A 12117-nucleotide genomic window follows, 5' to 3' on the forward strand; every position below is an offset into this window, starting at 1 on the left:
TCAGCATAGTGATGAAGTAATTGGTCCTTTGAATAGGAATTTTCTATTGGCATTTGTGGAAACACTCTTGAATTGGACGGTTTGTGTGACTCGGTTGAGTTGGGGAGGTGCAGTCCTGATGGCTTAGTTGCATGCAGGCGAATCTCGGAGGGTTCTCAGTTGTTTGGTAACGGCTTGAGTTGGCATAGGTATTAGAAATTAATAGAGTGTTGGCATTGTTGGCTATCATATGTGAAGAGTGTCATTTTTGAAAAGGACCTTGAGGTTTGGTTTGCGGGTGTGTGGCTAGTATCATAGTGATTACTGGGTTTTGAGGCTTTCGGGGTTCATGTTGTGTTATGCGGCGAGAAATCCAATACGGATGCTTCAGCAGAATGATAGGGTGTGAGTGATATATCAGCCATTTGATTTGTGTAGTTGAGTTAGGTATGGAAATTTTGGTATTCTAGAGGTTTGCGGCGAGATGCCCTCATATATGGACTATTTCCTGTTTGCGAATTGTGAAGAAACGTTTAGGATGAGATAATTAATAGCATGCATTATTGATAGGTCGTTGTGTATTTTTGGAAAGGTCATTTACTTATTTGGAAATACTCAGGATTTGGATTGGGGGCTATTTGAAAGCTCAATGAGAATATGTGTTTTGTGTCAGGTCAAGTTTGTGTGCTCATGTGAGATTGTCATTTTGGTTATGTTATCAGGCAGAATGGATATTATTTATGCCCTTGGCATATGTTATGTGCTACTCTTTTATGTTGTGCTAGGCGGTGAGGTGGTATGATTATTCACCACGCATATTGTAATTTTGTTCAGGCCTTATGGTGATGTGGGTGAGATAGCCATCGTGATGTTGATCTGCTCATTGCACCTTGGTTTTGCTTGCTTCTTTCATGTTTTATTACTTCTATTCATTTTTCCCACAATTTTATTTGTTCGCTCTGTTGTACTTGGTATCAATATTCATATGTTCGGTGAGCCTTAGCATTTTGGCTTGATGAGTATTTGGGAGCGGGCTGCACGCCGCAGTGGATGTTATGTAGGATACCATTTCCTTGTATTTATCTGGTGTTGTGTTTTCCCTCTATAGGATGATTTGATGAAAAACTACACTTTTGTTGTTACACGTGTTGTACTTGTTAGATAATTCTTATACTTTGCTTTTCTTTATTTGTGATGCACAATTGAGTTATTGTTGGTTTAGTGTATGAATTGTGTAGTGTGAGAACTCGTGTGGTTCCATGATGAGTTGTTAGTTGGGCTGCTTGTATTGGTTGAGATGAGGTTCTTAGACCTGAGGTTAGTGTTATGGTATTGGGGGTGAGGAATGTTTGGAAGTGTGAGAGTGTTTCTACTAAGATTTGGGTAATGGCCCTTGACGGGCGAGAAAGCTTCTTGACTTGTTGACTTCATGGGCGGCTAAGAGTTCCCGCATGTTCCTTATCATGAGCAGTGATGTGGAGGTCCAAAACAAGGTTATATTCAATGTGAAGTGTATTGTCGGCATCTAGGATGTTATTTGAGCAGCTATGGTGGTCAGAGGTGATTGCTTCGGGCATTTGAGTTGTGTGAAGCAGCATGTGATTGTATTCTGCATTGGAATTTTGGCTCGATTCAGCTTGTTAAGGCTCATGCAATGCGATGACATGGAATTAATATCCTATGATGAATTTCAGATGTTGAGGTTTGGGTTCTATTCTAAGGTTATGGGCTAAGGAGGAGATGAGACCTTCAGCCAAGTTGCATTGTCAATTCTGCTTAGGTTGGGTGATGGGGAATCACCCCCGGGTGTATGTATGGTGAGCTCATGCAGTAGTTTGATGGCTTTGGAACGACTCAGGGCACGTTCGAGGATGAATGTATGTTTAAGTGTAGGAGGATATAATGACCTAACTAGTTGTTTTGAGCAATTTTTCTTGGTTCGACAGTTTGAGGTCACGAGCAGCTTCATAATATATGTATCGATTTGTGTGCAAGGTTGAATTCAATTAACGGATGATTCAAAGTCAAATTGGAAGAAGGAAGCTAGTTTTGGAAGTTTAAACGGTAAGAACTTGACCGGAATTGGACTTTTGAGCAAACGACCCCGGAATGGCTTGTGGGTGATCTCAACAGCTTCGTATGGTAATTTTCGACTTAGGCACACGTCCGGATTCAGATTTGAAGGTCCGTAGGGTAATTTGAGGTGTTTCGGCAGAAGTTGCAAAAATTGAAGTTTAAAAATGGAGAAGTTTGACCCATAGTTGACTTTTGTGATATCGGGGTCGGAATACGATTCTAAGAGTTGGAACAACTCTGTTATGTCATTTTGGACTTGTCTGCAAAATTTGGTGTAATTCCGGGTTGATTTTATAGGTTTCGGCACGAGTTTTGGAAGTTGGAAGGTTTGAAAGTTCCTAAGTTTGATTCATGGTATGATTCGTTGTTTCGACGTTGCTTGATGTGAGTTGAGACATCGAGCGAGTCCGTGTTAGGTTATATGACTTGTTTGTATGTTTAGGCGGGGTCCCAAGGGACTCATGTGTGTTTCGGGTGGGCTACCAGTATTTTTCCCCTATTTTTGAAATGCTGATCCTCTCTTCTGGTGTCCTTCTTCGCGTTCGGGAAGTGTCTCTCGCATTCGCGAAGTGTTACTGCTGACCACCACAAAATCCTTCTTCGTGGTCGTGTCCACCACCACGCGTTCGCATAGTTAAGCCATTCCACTCTACGTGTTCGCGTACTAGTTCACGCGTTCGCGAAAAGCAATCTTTGGGCCATTCCTTCTTCGTGTTCGTGAAGCACACATGGGAAGCCTTCATTTTTCTTCTTCGTGAATGCGATCCTTCCTCTGCGTTCACGACGCACAAATGCCTGGGCAGACAGAATATATCCTAAAATCGAGGGTTAGACCATTTTATTCATATCTTGACTTGTGGAGCTCGGTTTTGAGCGATTCTTTGAGGGTTTTTCACACAAATTGATTAGGTAAGTGTTGTTCACCTAGAATGTAATTATTCCATGATCTTTTCTTCATTTTCATCATTTAAATTGTGTTTTGAGTTGAGGAAAATGTTGGTTTTGAAAGAAAATTTCTAAAATGAAAAATCGTGATTTGAGGGACCAAATAGTATGGGAATTTGATAAATTTTGTATGGTTGAACTCGCATCGGAATGGGTATTTAGTTTTTGTAAAATTTATCGGGTTCCGAGGTGCGTGCCCATAGGGAGGGTGGTCCACTTTTGGACCGATTTTTGGATTTTGTTAAAAATTGAAACGTTATGATCCACAATAGTTTCTTATGTGTTTTATTTGTGCTTTGAAGTTAATATGGATAGATTTGAGCCGTCCGGAGGTCTATTCACCTGAGAAGTGCATTTTAGAGTATCGGTTTGTCGTCTTTGAGGTAAGTATCTTGCCTAACCTTGTGTGGGGGACTTCCCCTTAGGATTAGAGTCTTCTATGCTAATTGTAGTCCGTGCATGCGAGGTAACGAGTGTGTGCTCAGACTAATTTTTGGGAAATTTGACTTTAGTGTTCTTAGGTCCTTATGTTTATTATGTGGGAAGTATTCCGTTATGATTGAGTTTCCTAATTGCTTAAATTACCTCAATATGCTCCATATGATGTTGTTAGCTTTCCTCTAACTCTTACTTGTTACTTGACCCTTATTTGCCTTAATTGAAGTGATTGCCTTCCTTATTGTTTTGATACTTCTTGATTATGCGTTCCTCTATGACTTCGCGCAAATATGTTACATATTCAATTGTTGTGGTTACCGGTGTAGTTATCACGTGTTATTTATGTCTTGTTGTTTTGTTAAGGTTATTGTACTTCTTGCTTTTTCCATGATCCTTATTATGTACTATTCATGCTTAAATTGACAATTATTCATTGTCACGACCCAAAATCCACTAAGGATCGTGATGGTGCCATACACCGCTGTCAGGCAAGCCAACCAAAATACTTAATTAAATTTCAATTTTAGTATTTGTGGAAATCATTTTCTTTATACATTAAATAACAAATAATGAAATTTACAGAAATAACCATGATGTCTTTAACAAACTTAATATTGAACAATCATCTAACCATCCTAGAACCCGGTGTCACAAGTGCATGAGCTATCTCCAGGAAACAATATAATACAACCGCCGTCCGGAATACAAATTGGATAGAAAGTAAATAGAGTAATCTGAAAGAGACTTGTTGGCTGTGGGTCGTCTCGGGAAATGCAGCTCACCTAGGTCTCCGTATCAACCATGCTGCTACGTCCACTAGGCCACTATTGATACATGTGCCTGTGCAACAAAAATGCACAGAATTGTAGTATGAGTACGAAAATAACGTGTACCCAATGAGTATCCCGTCTAATCTCGAAGAAGTAAAGACGAGATGGTCGAATTTGACACTTACTAGTGGTCAAATAATGATATATTATTAATGGGAATAATCTTGGATTTATTAAGAATGACAAAAATTTCAAGTAAGTCACGAACAGGTGAAAGTTCCTTTTATATTACAGGTCTTCGGATTCATACTTCATTAGTTTTTCAATTATCTCAAGTCGGGGAGAGAAAATATCAATAGCAATAAATCTCAAGGCAATCAATACAAGCATGCGCAAATCATGCCGAGGTTGTACGGCCCGATCCAACATAAATGTAAAATGTGCACTGCCGAGGAACGAACGGCGCGAACCATAGATGCATCTATTACTTAGCTCGCGCATCATGCATGCGATGCAGTCAACACAAATAAACAAATACCCCGATCGCAAATCATAAATGCGACGCGGGCATACATAATTACACACAGTCAAACAGCTAATTAAGAGTTTATCGGAGAATGTTTATTCCAATAAAAGCCAATTCACTTTTAATGATTTATGAAAAATGAAGTTTAATCCTTTTAGAAATTCATTAACCAATTCGATAAGATTTAAGCAATTCAAATGTCAATAAGATTACAACTATTCCAAGTATAGCATGCTTTTGGGTCCTACACTACCCGTACTTAAATATAATAGTAGCTACGCACGGACTCTTGTCACCTCGTACGTACATAGCCCCCACAAATAGGAGCACATAATAAATTATTTCACCTATGGGGACAATTCCCTCTTACAAGGTTAGAAGGGAGACTCACCTCGCTCCGAAGATCCATAACCGGCATTCCACGCACTTCTAGAGAATCGAATCGATGCACAATACTCCAAAACTAGCCAATAATTATGCAAATCCATTAACATATGTTCAATTACTCATTACAATCCAATTGATAGCAATTCCTAACCCCGATCGAAAAGTTGACAAAAATGCCTCGGGCCCACGTGCCCGGATTCTGAAATTTTTTGAAGATAAAGTTTACCCATGAACTCACGAACTCAAATATATTATTTTCTCTTAATTCCATACCCAAAATCGCGGTCAAAATCCAAGAATACTAATTTTCTAGGTTTTCCCTCAAACCCCCAAGTTTTCTACAAATTTCCATGTCCAATTCCGTATATAATCATGTATTTAACTCAAAACTAGTATGAATTACTTACTCGTGATGAATGACAGAACCCCATCTTCAAAAGCTCCAAAAATCGCCCAAGCCAAAAGTAAAATGGGTGAAATGAACTCAAACCCCGATTTTAAACATTCTACCCAGCTCAGGTCCGCCCTTCTTCGCGTTCGCGGCCTGTTGCTCGCGTTCGCGAAGGCCAGTCACCCAGCCCCTTCGCGTTCCCATACCAGGCCTCACGTTCGCGTAGGCCAATGACTATGGCCCAGCTTTTCCTTCTATGCTTCGCGATCTCTCCCCCGCGTTCGCGTAATAGCTCCTCTCACCCCTTCGTGTTCGCAATTTCCTCTTCGCGTTTGCGAAGGCCAAATCCAGCAGTCTACCACTTTCCTCTTCGCGAACGCGGGACTCCCTTCGCGTTCAAGAAGAAGGAAACCAAATACCATCAATCAGCAGCAGCTTTTTATCCAAATTCGATCTAAAACCATCCCGAAACACACTCGAGGCCCGGACCCCAACCAATCATACCAACCAGTCCCAAAATATATTACAGACTTGCTCGAGGCCTCAAATCATATCAAACAACGCAAAAATCATGAATCGATCTCCAAACCAAGCTTTATGAACTTTAGAATTTCTAACTTCTACTTTCGATGTTTAAACATATCAAATCACGTCCGATTGACCTCAAATTTTGCACACAAGTTATACTCGACACTACAGACTACTCCAGCTTTCAGAATCGGATTCCGACCCCAATATCAAAAAGTCCTCTTCCGGTCAAACTTCTTAAAAACCTTCAAATTTCTATCTTTAACCAAATGACTTCAAAATGACCTATGGACCTCCGAATTCATTTCCGATCGCGCTCCCAACTCCAAAATCACCATACGGAGATACCCACAGACTTGGAATCCCAAACGGACATCGAAAACACTAAAATGCACTTCAAGCCAAACTTATGAAATTTCTTCCAAAATGCTAACTTCCACAATAGGCGCCAAAATGCTCCCAGGTCATCCAAAGCCCGATCCGGGCATACGCCCAAGTCAGAAATCATCATACGAACCTGCTGGAACCTGCAGAACCCGATTCCGATGTCGTTTACTCAAAAATCCAATCCTAGTTAATTCTTTTAACTTTAAGCTTCCGAAATGAGAATTCTCTTTCCAAATCAACTCTGAACTTCCCGAAATTCAATTCCGACCACGCGTACAAGTCATAACACCTGATATGAAGCTGCTATGGTCTTAGACTGCTGAACGACATGCTAGAGCTCAAAATGACCGGTCGGGTCATTACATTCATGTTGAACAAGAGTTATGATATTCTCTTGGTAATTGACCATTGTTGAGTATTGACTCAAGTTGATATCTAGAGATCAAAACGACCGGTCGGGTCGTTACATTCTCTTCCACTTAAACATACGTTCGTCCTCGAACGTGCTAAGAACTGGTGTGGAGCTTTCCGAAATCACTGTTTAACACCTTGAGCACCTACACGTGCTACCACCACTCAGTTGGGCACCCTTGCTCGATAAATCTGAAGATATCCTTTTTCACTAAATAAGCCTTAGACCTCAATTCCAACATCCGAAATTCCCTACCAGGCTATTTCCAACATACGCCCACCGTATCAATAACTACACACAGCACCAAACATGACTGCATACCTTAGCTAAATTCACACCTTGCACCACTTTACTCACATGACCACAATAAATTTCTCTAATCGAATAAATCGAAATTCCACGAATCCGATGCTCCCATTGCACCTCATGACCTACTTAGGTCTTGCTCTAACTCTGCCAGTATCGCCACGACGGCAGAGATGTGTAGAAATCCATAACCAACTGCCAAATCAACAAATCATTGGGTCTATACTTCTGACAAGAACCATCACCTTATTCTGAAGTAAATAATGGTCTTAGCTCCTTAATATACTTAATATAATCAGATTTCACTAATCCAAAATCCAATGATCTCGTCTCACCCAGTACGAACTGCTCAGGCAATAAGTCACCTCGGACATGACCAAAAGTCTCATATGACGCCACCAGGTGCCAATAGGATACCAATTCGAACGCGATACAAAAGGAAAACGAACTTGGAAAAGGAAATCCAATTACCTCGCTCGCAAATCATACATGTGACGCGGTCAATATGCTAAATAGACGCCCCGCTCGTGAATCATACATGCGATGCGGTCATCATAATCAAACCAATACCCCGCTCACGAGTCACACATACGATGCGGGCACACAACTAATATGAGCTTTTCTCATAAAATAGGAAACAAAACACATAAAAACAGATACAGGGAACTGTACTTAGCATCACCCTGTTGCGGCGTGAAACCCGATCCAAATAACATAATCATGGAGGCGTGTCACTCGATCCACACATAGAACTCACATAAGGAGACATACATCGAGATAAATTGCTCATTACAGCAAGATACCGAATATCGGTCACAAGCACGCTAGGTGCATAATATCATTTCCCTGAGGAGACATATAGCGCTATAAGCTACAAACTCAAACACAACTGAGGTGCGATATACGATCTGAATCTCAAGAGCCATCCAGCTCATATAACATCATCTCTACGCGGAACCGCAACACATAAGAAATTCACAAAGCCGTCTCACAACTCCTACGGTGCAATATAACATTATATGAAATAGCTGACAACAAATAACACCCCGACTACTCTTCCATATGGAGCGCTTTGTTGAAATGAACGCATTCAGACTGATATAAGGCCCATATTCATACTTAAATCCATTAATAGACCTCAAGCCGATTCTGATCATACCAAATTAGGTCCATAATCTTTCCTGGGTCCATAATAACCCTTGTTCCCATAACACACAAGAATAACCATCATAACTGGAGTAATTCCTCCACTGTCAACAACCCAATAAACCGAGTGCCCTCCAAGAATGAATTCTCAATTTAACGACATCGCTACAATCTTCATACTTGGTTTAACTTCTTTAATCAATGAAGTGACTACATGCCACACTTATACAACCTTCCCTTGGGGCATGCTCCCACCACTTTCCATAACAGGTAACAAGTTTGTACATCTAAACCACCGGCCGCACTAACGCTGAAAAGCATCAAGAATCCTTAACCAGGATGCGAAGCCTTTTTCACAAAGCACCGATCTCAGGTGACACTGAAGACAATACCAACTTACTTCAAACATCGAAACTCCTTTCCTGTTCATCCGAGCTCGTGACATTCTTGGCAACATCGAACTGCAACCTTGATCTTCACTTCAAATTCCATACTACTCACTGCACCCATCATGCCAATATATGGTAGAACACGTTTTTCATCATGGCTTCAGAACCACTATTAGATTAACACTTCATCATATAAAACTTTCCACTTAACTCACTTCAAGAGAACCATAGCATTACATAGGTGAATTCTCATAACCGTACAATATGTATATCTCTAAGTAGTGGTCTAAACCAACATAGTGCTTCCGGGACCTGCCTCCACATAACAGGCCACAACAGTAGAATACTTTCTGAATAACACCAATTACGGCGGTCGACAAGCCTCACAGGCACCGTCACAAATCACTTGCATAACTTGATCACGCTGAATGAACTGATCACTACCAGCAATATGCCAATTCGACTATGGCTAACCAATCCATCTTCTACCAATTTATCCTTGATTGCCATAGAAACAATAATAACTACATTCAACATTTAACACACTCCATATGCACTCATCCCGAGTGACCTTGAACCACGAGACCATGTTGTCTCAAATCCCATGAACCATTTCATACCTCCCAATTGCTACACTGCAAGTTAAAACATCATAGAACATTCTGGGGCCTTCTCATAAGCTGCTAGAAAGTTTAATTCTTAACTGTACCTATAAGCTCGAAATTATTAGGCACCACACCTTACCCCTTTGAATCTACTAGGACCGTTGCTGAGAGCCGCCCGCCCGCACTGACTTGGCCCAAATATAATCAACTCCATGATTCTTCTAGCACAAGCATACCCTATTGACGGAGCACCTGACAGGATAACTTACCTTGAAACCCACACTTATACGAGTCACAATTCCTGAATCCTTCCCCATGTATGAACATGATCCAACAAGGCCAACCATAGCACACCTTTAACAATCACTTTGCTCAAATTACCACTTATGTCATTTTCCCATAGCTGAAATAACCCATCAATATACTAATAACCAGAAACCGCGCAAGCAGTTAACCATGCAACCCAATCATAGGCGGTGGGTCTCTCCCACTTAGCTCGAAGCCACTACTACACAACTCTGGAATTCACTAGGATTCTTAATCTCTTATTGACATAACCTTGAGCAATCAACCGCCAAAATTCTCGGAATCTTTCTGTAAAACCCCCTTTTTATACTCCAAATCATCAACCATATTCGCACGACCGATCTCTTCGTTATATGACCAATAGAATTCTTCACGGAAGCCTCGCCAACCACGTGACCGCTAACCTACTCACAGGGACTAACCCTCATGTGGAAATCACTTCCCGGCATCTTCCATTACTGTTGCACGGGGTACAATCACTATGACATTAAAAACCCATTCTAAGTTCGAGCTAACTCTCTAGCTGCATAAGTCTATTCACCCCTCGTGGACATCAATTAAATGTGCGGCAACATCCTTCCAATTCAAAGTTATGTTGTATCCTTCTTCATTTCAAGCAGTTCTTTCTTGTTATATCAAATCTTTTGCCGCATAATGGCCCATGCTTCAAAATAACTCCGTAGGCCCCAATCACTAATCTCTAAAATTCTCAAATCATTCCAAACTCTCCTTAAGGTGCGTAGTCATCCTACCACAATACCCATATGCAACTCCGCCACTTTCTCACTTTGGCAGAACTCATCCTTTTAATCGACTACTCGACCTTTGCTTCTTACACTTGGCCTTCTAAACACTTTAGCCTCCGCCTGACACTTCCCACATGTCTTTCCTCATCCTTTGTTGCTCAGTTGTTGACTTAAATAAAATCTATCTTTATAGTACTTGAACCCATAATCGCTACTAACTTTAAACCTTTCTAAAGATCATCTTTCTCGAGCCGTCAACATTAGAAACATTGATTCAATCCTGAACCACCGCACCCCACGATCTCTGACCGTCGCTTCTTTAATACTGACCTGCATTAACCTGTTCCAAAGGCGAATTGGAGAAGATAATAACACCGGCGAACTTAGTACATTCAATAAGGACAATGACACCTCATCATAGAAGAAAGTTCTACCATGCTCACAAATACCAAGTCCTATTACCCCATCAACCCAAACTTGAACACTCTCAGCCCGACTGTTTTTCCCCTGCCGGGAATAAATTCCGAATCTCTAGATCATGCACTGAGTAAACCTCCCTTCAAGTCATCCATTGCTCCGACACATAGGAAAACATCCTACCATCGTATCAATACTGTGGAAAAATCGTTCATAAGCATCATGGCAACTTGTTCCTAGCCTCAGAGCTCTCAGAAGTACCGCTACTTGGCTGAAACAATAGAATATACTTCCACAAGGCGACGATAATAGTCCAATCAACTATAATGGGAGAAACATCCCGCACCACATCTATAGTACCATTACGATTCTTCAATTCTCAATTTATAACAAGCGCTTTGCGTCGCATAAGATTGAGTAGGAAAGAAATAAAGGCATAAGCCTCAAAAGAATTAAATCGTACAATGAGGAATCAAGAAGGGAAGTACTCCTAACAGCCTTGTAGCCTCCCGAAGATAAGTAAAACGCCTCCGTACCTATCCGCGAGACTCTACCAGACTTGCTCATGACTTGTGAGACCTAAGGGAACCTAGTGCTCTGATACCATGTTGTCACAACCCAAAATCCACTAAGGGTTGTGATGGCACCGGACACAGCTGTCAGGCAAGTCAACCAAAATACTTAATTAAATTCCAATTTGAATATTTATGGAAATCATTTTCTTTATACATTAAATAACAAATAATTAAATTTACAGAAATAACCATGATGTCTTTAACAAACATTATATTGAACAATCCGATAACCATCCCAGAACCCGGTGTCACAAGTGCTTGAGCTATCTCCAGGAAATAATATAATACAACCGCCATCCGGAATACAAATTATACAGAAAGTAAATACAGTAATCTAAAAGAGACTTGCTGGCTGCGGGTCATCTTGGGAAATGCAGCTCACCTAAGTCTCTGTATCAACCATGCTGCTATGCACACTAGGCCATTAGTGATGCATGTGCCTGTGCAACAAAAATGCACAGAAGTGTAGTATGAGTACGAAAATAATGTGTACCCAATGAGTATCCCGTCTAATCTCGAAGTATAGACGAGGTGGTCCACTTCGACACTTACTAGTGGTCAAATAATAATATATTATTAATGGGAATAATCATGGATTTATTAAGAATGACAGAAATTTCAAGTAAGTCACGAACAGGTGAAAGTTCCTTTAAGTCACGAACAGGTGAAAGTTCCTTTTTATATTAAAGGTCTTCAGATTTATAATCCATTAGTTTTTCCATTATCTCAAGTTGAGGAGAGTAAATATCAATATCAATAAATCTCAAGGCAATCAATAAAAGCATGCG

Source organism: Nicotiana sylvestris, chromosome 1 (genome assembly GCF_000393655.2).
Source record: "Nicotiana sylvestris chromosome 1, ASM39365v2, whole genome shotgun sequence".
NCBI lineage: Eukaryota > Viridiplantae > Streptophyta > Magnoliopsida > Solanales > Solanaceae > Nicotiana > Nicotiana sylvestris.